The sequence below is a fragment of the Scyliorhinus torazame genome, chromosome 2 (assembly GCF_047496885.1).
Source record: "Scyliorhinus torazame isolate Kashiwa2021f chromosome 2, sScyTor2.1, whole genome shotgun sequence".
NCBI classification, from domain to species: Eukaryota; Metazoa; Chordata; class Chondrichthyes; order Carcharhiniformes; family Scyliorhinidae; genus Scyliorhinus; species Scyliorhinus torazame.
Window position 1 is genome coordinate 43,946,091 of NC_092708.1, and position 15,498 is coordinate 43,961,588.

General features: G+C 48.5%; 1 protein-coding gene across 3 annotated transcripts in view; it reads right to left on the reverse strand.

Annotated features, from left to right (window-relative positions):
* The window catches only part of rif1 (replication timing regulatory factor 1), a 94,876-nt gene that overhangs the window by 7,964 nt on the left and 71,414 nt on the right, over window positions 1-15,498 (reverse strand). The gene's annotated exons all lie outside the window — the stretch shown is intronic.

A 15,498-nucleotide genomic window follows, 5' to 3' on the forward strand; every position in this document is an offset into this window, starting at 1 on the left:
ATTGTAGAAAAGGAAAATTTGGACTCATCTCATGGGTCACTGTCCGTGTGGAGTTTGCACAAATACCCAGTGTCCACGTGGGTCTCACCCCACAAACCAAAGATGTGCTGTGTATTGGTGGATTGGCCGTGCTAAATTGCCCCTTAATTGAAAAAACTTCAATAAATAAAGAGGATGCTAAAAAAATATCAGTTTAAGCAGAGAAGGTAAAGGTAATGGATAGGGTGAAGACTGATAGGCAGCATATCCTGTAAAGGTTTGTTGTGCTGAAGAGTAATTCAGTTGGCTTGTATGCAAAGTAGGTCCGAGTGGAGGCGGTGGAAGGGATTGCCATATTCTTCCTCGATAGGGAAGTGCCAGAGGATTGAAGAGTGGCAAAAGTGACATCCTTATTCAAGGAAGATTGCAAGGAAAGTTCTAACGACAGACTTGTCAGTTCAGTCTGAGTGATGGATAATGTTTATAAACAATAATTGGGAGGAGGGGGAATCAATGGGCACTTGGAGATGTTCGAGTTACAGTAAATAAGAACATCAGAGATTTATAAAAGGTGATTAATCCAATTAATTTAGTTGATGAAGGTTATGCATTGTATATTGTTTATATGGACTTGAACAAAGGATTTGACAGAGTAACACAAAGGATGGTTAACAAAATTGAGGATCATGGAATAAGGGGGTCAGTGTCAGCCTGGACTTGGAAGGTGTGGCAAAGAGTCAGGACGATATCCATCAATTGCAATAGGACAGTCTGGCCAGCAGAATGGGCAGCCAAGTGAAAGATAAGCAGGGACGTTATGCAGGATATACAGGGGCTGTTTAGCACAGGGCTAAATCGCTGGCTTTGAAAGCAGACCAAGGCAGGCCAGCAGCACGGCTCAATTCCCGTAACAGCCTCCCCGAACAGGCGCCGGAATGTGGCGACTAGGGGCTTTTCACAGTAACTTCATTTGAAGCCTACTTATGACAATAAGCGATTTTCATTCATTTCATTCATGCTCAGCCTTTACAAAGCTCAATAGATTTCAGATAATGGCACAGGGACATGAATAAAGTTTTGCCAATAAAGTTATATTTAAGATAGTCTGGACAAATATTGCTTGCCAATACCCTAAAAAGCTCCAAGCTTTCTTCAAAGAAATGTTGAGCAGGAACATATCTTCCATTCATTTGACTGCATAGCTCCAGTCTGAAATGCTGTCCTTCATTCAATGCAGGCTCAGTAATATAGCACAAAAAGAGAACACACAAGACAGGCAAGGCCTGAGGCAATATAGGAAACACAATTTGAGTTCAGATTCAACTACCTTAGAATTAGTTTGCCAGGCTGTACTGCCATTCAATCATGGCTGATATGTTTCTCATCCCCATTCTCCTGCCTTCTCCCCATAACCTGATCCCCCATTAATCAGGAACCTACCTATCTCGGTCTTAAAGACACTTAGTGATTTGGCCTCAACAGCCTTCTGCTGCATTGAGTTCCACAGATTCACCACCCGCTGGCTGAAGTTGAAGAAATTTCTCATCTGTTTTAAAAGGATTGTCTCTTCAGTCTGAGGCTGTGCCTTAAGGTTCTAGTTTCTCTTACTAGCGGAAACATCTTCTCCACATCCACTCTATCGAGGCCTCGGAGTATTCTCTAAGTTTCAATAAGATACCCTCTTCTAAACTCTATCGAGAACTGACCCAGAGTCCTCAACCGCTCATTTGACTATGACGAGTCCTTCATTCCTGGGATCATTCTTGTGAACCTCATCTGGACCCGTCAGCAAATCACGGCGATTTCGTAATCAGCGATTGGGCGGAGAATATCTTTTTACGATGGAACCGGGGCCGGCGCCCGTTTTCGGATGGTCCGCCTCCTCCACAACAGTGTCATTGAGGAGCACGCTGCACGCCTTTGGGACGGCCTCAGTACCTTACCTGAAGGCACTCCCTCGATGCTTCATCCCCCGATGGGCTGAGTTCCTGACTGCACGGGGGACGTGTGGTCTCAGCGGTCGGGAAACCACGGCGGCGGCTGCGGACTGTGTCCAGCGTCGTCAACAGTCGGGCAGGAGCCACGCTGCTGGCTGGGGGTGGGAGGCTGGGGAGACTGATGGGAGTGGCCAGGAGGGATCCAGCCGAGCACTATCTGGCAGGTCGGGTCCGTGCGCGGCTGATGCCATATTGTACAGCACGACCGCTGCAGGTCATCACCTTGCGCATGAGCGGCCACGGACCCAGCAATTCTCCAGGCGTTTATATCAGGAAGGCCATGCATTTTACGTGGTGCAGCTGCTAGCCCCTCACCGGGCGGAGGATCGGTGCTGGGGCCGCACTGATTTTTCTCACGTAAAATGCCACGGATCTTCTGGACATAGCCTGGAAATCGGAGAATCCAGCCCCTTATCTCAGAAACCAATCTAGTGAACTTCCACTGAAGTGCCTCCAATGCCACTACACTTTTCTTCAAATAAGAGGACCAAAACTGTGCACAATACTCCAGGTGCGGTCTTACCAATGCCTTGTATAGTTGCAACATTTCCTTACCTTCATACAATTCCTTTTGCTATAAATGCTAACATTCCATTTGCTTTCCTAGTTATCTGCTGCACCTGCATGCTCGTTTTCTGCGACTCATGCACGAGAACACCCAGATCCCTCTGCATCGGGGCACCCCGAAGTTTCTCCCCACTTAGATCATAAGTTGCCTTTCCATTTTTCCGACCAAAATGCATGACCTCACGTATCCACGATAAACTCCATCTGCCACGTTTTGGCCCACTCTCCTAACCTATCTATTTCCATTTGCAAGGTTCTTATTTCCTCATTGCAATTTACTGTCCCACTTATTTTTGTGTCATTTGCAAATATGGCTATAGATCCTTCTATCCCTGTGTCCAAGTCATTAATATATTGTAAATAGCTGGGACCCAAGGACCGAACCCTGTGGCACCCCACTAGTTACATCTTGCTATCCAGAAAAAGACCCATTTATCCCGACTCTGTCTCCTGTCCGTCAGCCAGTCTTCTATCAAAGCTAGTAAGTTACCCATAATCTCATGTGATCTCACCTTGTGAATTAACCTTCTGTGCGGCACCTTATCAAACGCCTTCCGGAAGTCAAGATATACTACATCTACAGGATCCCCATTATCCACTTTGCTTGTTACATCTTTGAACTCAAGAAAATTAGAGATACATGATTTGCCCTTCAGAAAACCATGCTGACTCTGATGAATAGCATTTTGGTTTTTCAAATATCCTGATATTACCTCCTTGATAATTTTCCAACAACAGATGTTAAAACAATCTGGTCTGTCCTACATTCTGCCTCCCTCCCTTTTTGAATAAGACCGTTACATTAGCATTTTTCCAATCCACTGGAACCTTTCCCGTGTCCATGGAATTTTGGAAAATCATAACCAATGGATCCACTATCTCTGCTGCCACTGCCTTGAACACCCTACCTAGGTTGTCACTGACTAACCAGCCAGGCTATCTTGCTAATGGAAGCATGAAAGTTACAGTCACTGAAGGCTGGAAATTTCCTTCAGTGCTAGAAAATATAAATGATTTGGAGGAAAATGTAACTGGTCTGATTAGTAAGTTTGTGGATGACACAAAGGTTGATGGAATTGTGGATAGCAATGAGGAATGTCGGAAGATACAGCAGGATTCAGATCATTTGGAGACTTGGGCGGAGAGATGGCAGATGGAGTTTAATCCGGACAAATGTGAGGTAATGCATTTTGGAAGGTCTAACGCAGGTAGGGAATATACAGTGAATGGTAGAACCCTCAAGAGTATTGACAGTCAGAGAGATCTAGGTGTACAGGTCCACAGGTCATTGAAAGGGGCAACACAGGTGGAGAAGGTAGTCAAGAAGGCAGACGGCATGATTGCCTTCATTGGCCGGGTCATTGAGTATAAGAATTGGCAAGTCATGTTGCAGCTGTATAGAACCTTAGTTAGGCCACACTTGGAGTATAGTGTTCAATTCTGGTCGCCACACTACCAAAAGGATGTGGAGGCTTTAGAGAGGGTGCAGAAGGGATTTACCAGGATGTTGCCTGGTATGGAGGGCATTAGCTATGAGGACAGGTTGAATAAATTTGGTTTGTTCTCACTGGAAAGAAGGAGGTTGAGGGGCGACCTGATAGAGGTCTACAAAATTATGAGGCGCATAGACAGAGTGGATAGGCAGACATTTTCCCAGGGTAGAGGGGTCAATTATTAGGGTCATAGATTTAAGGTGCGAGGGGCAAGGTTTAGAGATGTACGAGGCAATTTTTTTATTTTTATTTTTTACACAGAGGGTGGTGGGTGCCTGGAACCCGCTGCCGGAGGAGGTGGTGGAAGCAGGGACGATAGTGACGTTTAAGGGGCATCTTGACAAATACATGAATAGGATGAGAATAGTGGGATACGGACCCCGGAAGTGTCGAAGATTTTAGTTTAGATGGGCAGCATGGTTGGCGCAGGCTTGGAGGGCCGGAGGGCCTGTTCCTGTTTACGTAGGAAGTCCCGCACCTGCAGATACCTGAATTTGTTACCCCTCGTCAACCCAAACTTCTCCTCCAGCGCCCTCAAACTGGAAAAGCTCCCCTCTATAAACGTATCCCCCCCATCCTCTCAATCCCTGCTCTCCGCAATATCCGGAACTCCCCATCCATACTTCCCGGGGCAAACCGGTGATTATTACCGAACAAAGGAAATTACGGCCCTCCAGGCTTGCGCCGATCCAGTTCCTTTATCTAAACCTGTTGCCTATTTTCCAAGGATCTACGTCCCTCTGTGCCCCGCCCGTTCATATATCTGTCTAGATGCACCTTGAATGATGCTATCGTGCCCGCCTCTACCACCTCCGCTGGCAAAGTGTTTCAGGCACCAACCACCCTCTGCGTAAAAAACTTTCCACGCATATCTCCCTTCAACTTTCCCCCTCTCACCTTGAAATTGTGACTCCTTGTAATTGACACCCCGACTCTTGGAAAAAGCTTGTTGCTATCCACCCTGTCCATGCCTCTCATAACTTTGTAGACCTCAATCAGGTCCCCCCTCAACCTCCGTCTTTCCAACGAAAACAATCCTAATCTACTCAACCTTTCTTCATAGCTAGTACCCTCCGTACCACGCAACATCCTGGTGAACCTCCTCTGCACCCTCTCTAAAGCATCCACATCCTTCTGGTAATGTGGCGACCAGAACTGCACGCAGTATTCCAAATGTGGCCTAACCAAAATCCTATACAACTGTTAACATGACCTGCCGACTCTTGTACTCAATACCCCATCTGATGAAAGCAAGCATGCTGTATGCCTTCTTAACCACTATTATTGATCTGCGTTGCCACCTTCAGGGTACAATGGACCTGAACTCCCAGATCTCTCTGTACATCAATTTTCCGCAGGACTCTTCCATTGACCGTATAGTCCGCTCTTGAATTAGATCTTCCAAAATGCATCACCTCGCATTTGCCTGGATTGAACTTCATCTGCCATTTCTCTGCCCAACTCTCCAATCTATCTATATTTTGCTGTATTCTCTGACAATCCTCCTCACTATCTGCAACTCCACCAATCTTAGTATCATCTGCAAACTTGCTGATCAGACCTATACCTTCGTCCAGATCATTTATCGATATCACAAACAACAGTGGTCCGAGCACGGATCCCTGTGGAACACCACGTCACCTTCTTGCATTTTGAGACACTCACTTCCACCACTACGCTCCGTCTCCTGTTGCCCAGCCAGTTCTTTATTCATCTAGCTAGTACACCCTGAACTCCATACTTCACTTTTTCCATCAACCTGCCATGGGAAACTTTATCAAACGCCTTACTGAAGTCCATGTATATGACATCTACAGCCCTTCCCTCATCAATTAACTTTGTCACTTGCTCAAAGAATTCTATTAGGTTTGTAAGACATGTCCTTCCCTGTACAAAACCATGCTGCCTATCACTGATAAGTCTATTTTCTTCCAAATGTGTAAAGCTCCTATCCCTCAGTATCTTCTCCAACAGTTTGCCTACCATTGACGTCAAGTTCACAGGTCTATAATTCCCTGGATTATCCCTGCTACCCTTCTTAAACAAAGGGACAACATTAGCAATTCTCCAGTCCTCCGGGACCTCACCCGTGCTCAAGGATGCTGCAAAGATGCCTGTTAAGGCCCCAGATATTTCGTCCCTCGCTTCCTTCAGTAACCTGGGATAGATCCCATCCAGACCTGGAGACTTGTCCACCTTAATGCCTTTTAGAATACCCAAAACTTCCCCCTTCCTTATGCCGACTTGACCTAGAGTATTTAAACATCCATCCTTAGCCTCAACATCCGCCATGTCCCTCTCCTTGGTGAATACCGATGCAAAGTACTCATTAAGAATCTCACCTATTTCCTCTGACTCCACGCATACATTCCCTCTTTTGTCTTTGAGTGGGCCAATCCTTTCTCCAGTTACCCTCTTGCTCCTTATATATGAATAAAAGGCTTTGGGATTTTCCTTAACCCGGTTAGCCAAAGATATTTCATGACTCCTTTTAGCCCTCTTTATTGCACTGAGATTTGTCCTACTTTCCTGATATTCCTCCAAAGCTTCAGCAGTTTTAAGTTGCCTAGGTCTTATGTATGCTTCCTTTTTCATGTTAGCTAGTCTCACAATTCCACCCGTCATCCATGGTTCCCTAATCTTGCCATTTCTATCCTTCATTTTCACAAGGACTTGTCTGTCCTGCACTCTAATCAACCTCTCTTTAAAAGCCTCCCACATATCAAATGCGGATTTACCTTCAAACAGCTGCTCCCAATCCACATTCCCCAGCTCCTGCCGAATTTTGGTATAGTTGGCCTTCCCCCAGTTTAGCACTCTTCCTTTAGGACCACTCTCGTCTTTATCCATGAGGATTCTAAAACTTATGGAATTGTGATCGCTATTCTCAAAGTAATCACTGACTGAAACTTCAACCACCTGGCCGGGATCATTCCCCAATACCAGATGCAGTATGGCCCTTTCTCGAGTTGGACTATTTATAGACTGCTCTAAAAAGCTCTCCTGGATGCTCCTTACAAATTCTGCTCTATCTACGCCTCCAACACTACATGAGTCCCATTCAATTTTGGGGAAGTTAAAATCTCCCATCACGACCACCCTATTGCTCCTACATTTTTCTATAATCTGTCTACATATTTGTACCTCTACTTCACGCTCGCTTTTGGGAGGCCTGTAGTAAAGTCCCAACAATGTTACTGCACCCTTCCTATTTCTTAGCTCTACTCATAGAGCCTCAGTGCTCAAATCCTCCATCGTGCCCTCCTTAATCACAGCTGTGATATCATCTCTGACCAGTAATGCAACTCCTCTACCCCTTTTACCTCCCTCTCTATCCCTCCTGAAGCATCTATACCATGGGATATTTAGTTGCCAGTCTTGCCCTTCCCTCAACTAAGTCTCAGTAATACCAATAACATCATATTCCCAGGTACTAATCCAAGCTCCTAAGTTCACCTGCCTTACCTGCTACACTTCTCGCATTAAAACAAATGCACCTCAGACCACCTGTCCCTTTGCGTTCATCATCTCTTCCCTGTCTACTCTTCCCCTTAGTCACATTGAGTTTATTATCTAGTACCTTACTGGCTTTAGTTGCTGCCTCTTTACCGACCTCTAACTTCCTAATCTGGTTCCCCATCCCCCTGGCACATTAGTTTAAAACCTCTCCAACAGTGTTAGCAAAAGCACCCCCTAGGACATTGTTTCCAGTCCTGCCCAGGTCTAGACCATCCGATTTGTAATGGTCCCACCGCCCCCAGAACCGGTTCCAATGTCCCAAAAATCTGAACCCCTCCCTCCTGCACCATCTCTCAAGCCACATATTCATTCGGACTATTCTTGAATTTCTACTCTGACTGTCTCGTGGCACTGGTAGCAATCCTGAGATTACTACCTTTGAGGTCCTACTTTTTAAACTTATCTCCTAACTCCCTAAATTCTGATTGTAGGACCTCATCCCGTTTTTTTACCTATATCGTTTGTGTCTATATGCACCACGACAACTGGCTGTTCACCCTCCCCCTTCAGTATGTCCTACAGCCGATCTGAGCAATCCGTGACCCATGCTTCCGGGAGGCAACATACCATTCGGGAGTCGGAGTGCCATGAGCCTGGCTACTACTGCCTTCCCCTGGTGAGTCATCTCCCCCAACAGTATCCAAACCTGCATCCCTGACCCGTGCACCTGGGAGGCAACATACCATTCGGGAGTCTCGATTTCGACCACAGAAACGCCTGTCTATACCCCTTACGATTGAATACCCTATGACTATAGCCCTGCCAGTCTTTTTCCCCGCCCTTCTGTGCAGCAGAGCCAGCCACGGAGCCATGAGCCTGGCTACTACGGCTTTCCCCGGTGAGCCATCTCCCCTAACAGTATCCAAAACGGTATACCTGTTTTGGAGGGAGATGACCGCAGGGGACACCTGCACTGGCTTCCTGCTCTTTCTCTGCCTTTCGGTCACCCATTCCCTGTCTCCCTCACCAATCCTAATCTGCGGTGTGACCAACTCACTGAACGTGCTATCCATGACCTCCTCAGCATCGCGGATGCTCCAAAGTGAGTCCATCCACAGCTCCAGAGCAGTCATGCGGTCTAACAGGAGCTGAGGCTGGACACACTTCCCGCACATGAAGGAGTCAGGGGCATCGGCCGCGTCCCTGAACTCCCACATTGAGCACGAGGAGCATAACACGGGTCTGGGATCGCCTGCCATTTTTACACTTTACCTTTACTGATTACAAATACAGATTGGGGACCAGACCGATGCTCCCTCTGCTCCCACATGTCTCCTCCATTGCCCCCAGAATCTCAGGGCCACCACCACCATGGGGCGGTTGGAGTACCATGCCGGCAGGAACGGCAGAGGCGCAGTTACCAACGCCCCCAAACTGGTGCCCTTGCATGAAGCCGCCTCCATACGCTCCCATGCCAACCCCTCCCGCAACACCCACTTCCTGATCATGGCTATATTCGCCGCCCAGTAATAGTTACTAAAATTTGGCAGCACCAGCCCGCCCTCTCCCAGACTCCGCTCAAGCATTACCTTCCATACCCGCAGGGTCTTGCCCGTCCAAACAAAGCCAGAGATCACTTTGTTGACCCGATTAAAAAAGGACCACGGAATAAAGATGGGGGGACATTCAAACATGAATAGGAATGTCGGGAGGACCGTCATCTTCACCGTCTGCACCCTCCCAGCTAATGACAACGGGACCGCGTCCCATCTCCAAAAATCGTCCTTCATTTGGTCTACTAGCCGGGCCAGATTTAATTTATGCAGCCGGTCCCATTGCCGCGCCACATGAATGCCTAGGTACCTAAAGCTTCCCCCTACTAATCCAAACTGCAGCTCCCCCAATCGCCTCTCCTGGATCGCAAACATCTCACTTTCCCCCATATTTAGCTTACACCGCGAAAACCGGCCAAATTCCCCTAGAATCCTCATGATTTCTTCCATCCCCCCTAATGGGTCCGATACATACAGAAGCAGCTAGTCTGCATAGAGCAAGACTCTGTGCTCCACCTCCCCCCCCCCCCCCCCCCCCCCTCCCCAGACCAGCCCCTTCCAGTCCCTCGAGGCTCTCAGAGCAATTGCCAACAGCTCTCCAGAGCTAGCGCGAACAACAGTGGGGAGAGGGGGCATCTCTGTCTCGTCCCCTGGTGCAGTCTAAAATAGTCCGATGTTGTCCTATTCGTCCGTACACTTGCCACAGGAGCCTGATACAGCAACCTGGCCCAGTCAACAAAGCCCCGCCCATATACGAACCGCCCCAGTACCTCCCACAGATAACCCCATTCTACCCGATCAAAAGCCTTTTCTGCATCCACTGCGATCACTACCTCCACCTCCGTACCTTCCGGGGGCATCATGATCACATTTCACAGCCTTCTTACATTGGCCACCAACTGCCTACCCTTAACAAACCCCGCCTGGTCCTCCCCAATAACGTCCAGAACACAATCCTTGAGGACAGAATTTTGGCGTCCACATTCAACAGGGATATCGGCCTGTAGGACCCACACAGCTCCGGGTTCTTGGCCCGCTTCAAAATCAGCAAAATTGTGGCCTGTGACATTGTCGGGGGCAGCACCACTCTTTCCCTTACTCACTGAACATCCTCATCAACACCGGCCCCAATTTCCCAGAGAACCTTTTATAAAACTCCACTGGGTACCCATCCGGCGCCGGGGCTTTACCCGACTGCATGGCCTTCAGATCCTCCACTACCTCTTCCAACCCGATCGGGGCCCCCAGCCCTTCAACCAGTTCCCCATCCACCTTTGGGAAATTCAGCCCCCCCAAGAAGTGCCTCATCCCCTCCGGCCTCATAGGGGGTTCCGATCTATACAGCCTACTGTAGAAATCCCTAAACGCCTTATTCACCCCTGCTGAATCTCCAACCAGGTTCCCATCTGCGTCATTTACTTTCCCTATCTCACTGGCTGCCTCCCTCTTTCTAAGCTGCTGTGCAAGCATTCTGCTGGCGTTCTCGCCATACTCATAGATCGCCCCCCTCGCCTTTCTCAGCTGCTCCACCGCCCTCCCTGTGGTTAACAAGCCGAACTCCGCCTGTAGCCTCCCCCGTTCCCTTAAAAGCCCTGCCTCTGGGGTCTCCGCATACTTCCTATCGATCTGTAATATCTCCTTAACCAGTCGGTCCGTCTCTGCCCTGTCCACCTTCTCCCTATGGGCCCGTATTGAGATCAGCTCCCCTCTGACCACCGCCTTCACTGCTTCCCAGACTGTCGCTGCTGAAATTTCCCCCGTGTCGTTGACCTGCAGGTAGTTCTGAATACATTTCCTCAGCCGCTCGCACACCCCTTCGTCAGCCAAAATTCCCATATCTCACCTCCAGTGCGGGCGCTGGTTACAGTCCTTACTAACCTGCAGGTCAACCCATGCCTACCCTTAACAAACCCCGTCTGGTCCTCCCCAATAACGTCCGGAACACATGGTCTGAAATTGTGATCGCCGAGTACCCAGTGTCTACCACCCCTGCCAGTAAGTCCCTGCTCAAAATGAAGAAATCGATCCGGGAGTACACTTTATGCACGTGTGAGTAGAAGGAGAATTCCTTCACCCTCGGCTGTCCAAATCTCCATGGGTCTCCTCCCCCCCCCCCCCCTCTGCTCCATGAACCCTTTTATTCTTTTGCCATTGCTGGCACCATGCCCGTTTTTGAGCTTGACCGGTCCAAGCCAGGGTCAATAACTGTGTTGAAGTCCCCTCCCATGACCAACCTGTGCGAGTCCAGGTCCGATATCTTCCCCAGCATCCTCTTTATAAACTCCACATCATCCCAATTTGGCGCATACACATTTACTAATACCACCTGCACCCCCTCAAGTTTCTCACTGACCATAATGTACCGACCTTCCACATCCGAAACTATTCTACCTGCCTCAAACACCACCCGCTTATTGATCAGGATCGCGACCCCTCTCGTCTTTGAATCCAGTCCTGAGTGAAAGAACTGACTGACCCAGCCTTTCCTCAATCTAATCTGGTCAGTTACTCCAATGTCCGTCTCCTGCAACATTACCACGTCCGCCTTGAGTTCCCTAAGGTGTGCGAACACACGTGCCCTCTTGACCGGCCCATTTAACCCTCAAACTTTCCAGGTGAGCAGCCTATTTGGGGGGCTCATTGCACCCCCCCCCCCCCCCCCCCCCTTCGCCGATCAGCCATCCCCTTTTTTGGGCCTGCCTCCAGCCTATGCTCCACGCCTCCACCGGCCCGCCCCCCCCCCAGGCAGCCTCCGTCCCCAACCTCCCCTCTGTCCCTTGGCCCAAGTCCCTCCCTCGTCAGCAGAACATTTCCACCCCCTTCCCCCCCTAGTAACAGCACTCTGTAACCCAACCCCTTTGATAAACCAAACATATGCACACCCCCCACTACGCTTCCATGAGCTAGCCCGCCCAGCTAGCTTGGTGGCCCCCATCCCTGGCGCCGGATAGTCTCCCGCCTATTGTTCCCTCCCCATCCCCCGCCCGTACAAACATACTCCAACATCAAACAATCCCCACACAATTGCCTGACAGAAAGGCACCAAAATGTAAACAAGCACACCTCCAAACCTCAAGTGCAAATGAAAACCTTAACTCACTCAGCTCGGCCACTGGTCCCAAATCAATACAGAAGGCATTACAAACAGCTTCCACAAAACAAAACACTTTTTTTCAAAGAACAGAGAAACTAAAAGAAAAAAAAAACATGAAGCTGCAGCAAAGTTCAAAAGTTCTCAGTCCACCACCAGTCCTTTCCTTTTCACGAAGTCCAGCACATCCTCAGGCGACTCGCAATAAAAGTGCTGTTCCTCGTACTTGACGCAGAGACGGGCTGGATACAACAGTCCAAACTTTACCTTTTTCTGAAAAAGGATCAACCTAATCTGGTTGATGCCTGCTCTTCTCCTGGCCACCTCCACACTCAGGTCTTGGTAGACCCGCAGGATACTATTGTCCCACTTACAGCTGTGTCTGCTTGGCCCACTGTAGCATGTGCTCCATCCCCCAGCAGCTTCTCAAACATATCTGCGATGTATGCCCCAGTGTCCGCTCCTTCGGGAGCCCAACGATTCTCAAGTTCTGTCGGCGGGACCTATTCTCTAGGTCCTCCACCTTCTCCAGGAGCGTCTTCTGCTGGTCTCTCAGCATCCCCACCTCCAACTCCACCGCAGTTTGATGTTCCTCCTGCTCAGCCAGTGCCTTTTCCACCTTCTGGATCGCCCGATCTTGGGCGCCAATCTAAGCTCCAGCCGCTAAATCGACTGTCTTATCGAGTCCAAGCAGTCCCGTTTCAGCTTAGCAAAGCCTTCCTGGATAACTTGCATCAGCTGCTCCGTTGACCGCTGGGTCGACAAACCAGAGGTCCGGTCCTCCGCCATGCTGTCTCCCGCTGCAGCTTCAGCCCAAGTCTTCTCTGTCTTTCTGTTTCTGCCTTTATGAGCACTTCTAGTCCTTCTCTCCATGCACCGATGTGGGAATTCAGTACACAATTGCCTCTGTCTTCAGTTTTACAGTTCAAGTCCGGTAGAAAATTGGGGGAAAAGGTCCAAAGATCCAACCCGAGCGGGAGCCACCAAATGTGCGACTTACTCCTTCATAGCTGCTACCGGAAGTCAGGAGAGCGATAGTTATAGGGGACACTATAGTAAGGGGCACAGATAGGCACTTCTCTGGATGTGAAAGAAACTCCAGGATAGTGTGTTGCCTCCCTGGTGCCAGGGACAAGGATGTCTCTGAACAAACACAGGACATCCTGAAGGGGGAAGGTGAACAGCAGAGGTCCTAGTACACATAGGTACTAATGACATAAGCAGGAAGAGTGACGAGGTCCTGCATAGACAGCAAGCTAAAACAGGACCTCTAGGGTTGTAATCTCAGGATTACTCCCTGTGCCACATGCCAGTGAGGCTACAAATAGGAGGATAGTGCAGCTAAACATGTGGCTAAACTGGTGGTGTAGGAGGGAGAGTTTCAGATTTCTGGACCATTGGGATCCCTTCTGGGGCAGGTGGGACCTGTACAAGGAGGGATTGCATCTAAACTGGAGTGGCACTGATATCCTGGCTGGGAGATTTGCTAGAGTCACTCAGGAGGATTTAAACTAGTATGGCAGGGGGTTGGGAACCAGACTATTAGCTTAGAAGGTGTAATAACTGAAGGGGAAATAGAGAACCAAAATAAGAGAACACATCACCCTCAGGCAGAGCAAGGAAGGTGACAAATGTGAGAAGGGAGGTGGTAAATGCAGGATTGAGGGTGTTGTAGCTAAATGCGCGCAGTATACGGAACAAGGTAAATGAGCTTGTTGCTCACATTGAAATTGGCCGGTACGATGTGGGCATCACAGTCATGGCTGCAAGTTGATCAGGGCTGGGATCTAAATTTTCAAGGATAAGTGTCCTATCGAAAGGACAGGCAGATGGGCAAAGGGTGCGGAGTTGTATTGTTAGTAAGGAATCAAGTTAAATGGATAGCAAGGAGCAATATAGGATCAGAAGGCATAGAATTTCTGTGGGTAGAGTTGAGGAATAGCAAAGGTAAAAAGACCCTGATGGGAGTTATGTACAGGCCTCCTCCCAGTAGTCAGGATGTGGGGCAGAAAATAAATTAGGAGATAGAAAAGGCATGATGTAAAAAAGGCAATATTACAATAATCATGGGGGACTCCAATATGCAGGCGGACTGGAAAAATCAGGTTGGTAGTGGATCCCAAGAAAATAAATTTGGGGAATGTTTAAGATGATTTTTTTGGAGCAGCTTGTGACAGAGCCTACTAGGGAACAGGCAATTCTGGATTTGGTGATGTGTAATGAGGTAGACTTGATTAGGGAACTTAAGGTGAAGAAACCCTGAGGGAGCAGCGACCACAATATGATAGAATTTGCCCTGCAGTTTGGAGAGAGAGAAGTTGGAATCAGATGTAACGGTATTACAATTAAATAAGGGTAACTACAAAGACACGAGGGAGGATCTGGCCAGAATTGATTGGAAAAGGAGCCTAGCACGGAAGGCAGTGGAACAGCAATGGCAGGAGTTTTTGGGAGTTATTCAGGAGGCACAACAGAAATTCATCCCATGCTAAGGGCGACAATATGGCATCCATTGGCTGACCAGGAAAGTCAAGGACAGCATAAAAGCAAAAGGAAAAGCATACAAAGTGGCGAGCATTAGTGGGAAGCCTTTAAGAGGACAACTAAAAAAAGCAATAAGGGGGGAGAAGATGAAATTTGAGTGCAAGCTAGCTTTGTAATATAAAGGAAGATAGGAAGAGTTCTTTTCAATATATAAAAGGTAAGAGAGAGGCAAAAATAGACATTGGACCACTGGAAAACGTGGCTGGAGAAGTAATAATAGGAAACAAAGAAACGGCAGATGAACTGAATAGTTACTTCGCATTTGTTTTCACGGTGGAAGACACCAGAGGGACACTAGAGTTCTAGGAGAATTGGGGTAGAGGTGACCATCACTAAGGAGATAGTTCTGGGGAAACTGAAAGGTCCGAAGGTGGTTAAATCACCGGGACCGGATGGACTACACCCTAGGGTTCTAAAAGAGGTAGCTGAGGAGATTGCGGAAGCATTGGTGGTGATCTTTCAGGAATCACTGGAGGCAGGCATGGTCCCAGAGGACTGGAAAGTGGCTAATGTAACACTGCTGTTTAAGAAGGGAGGGAGGCAGAAGATGGGAAATTATAGGCCGGTTAGCCTGACTTCAGTCATTGGTGAGATTTTAGTGTCCATTATTAAAGATGAGCTCGTGGAGTACTTGGAAGTGCATGATACCGCTGAGGAGGGCGGAGGGGAGCTTTCGGTATCTGGGGATCGAGATAGCCAGGAGTTGAGGGACCCTACATAAACTGAATCTGACGAGGTTGGTGGAGCAAATGGAGGAGGATTTCAAAAGATGGGACATGTTACCGCTCTCGCTGGCGGGTAGAGTGCAGTCGGTC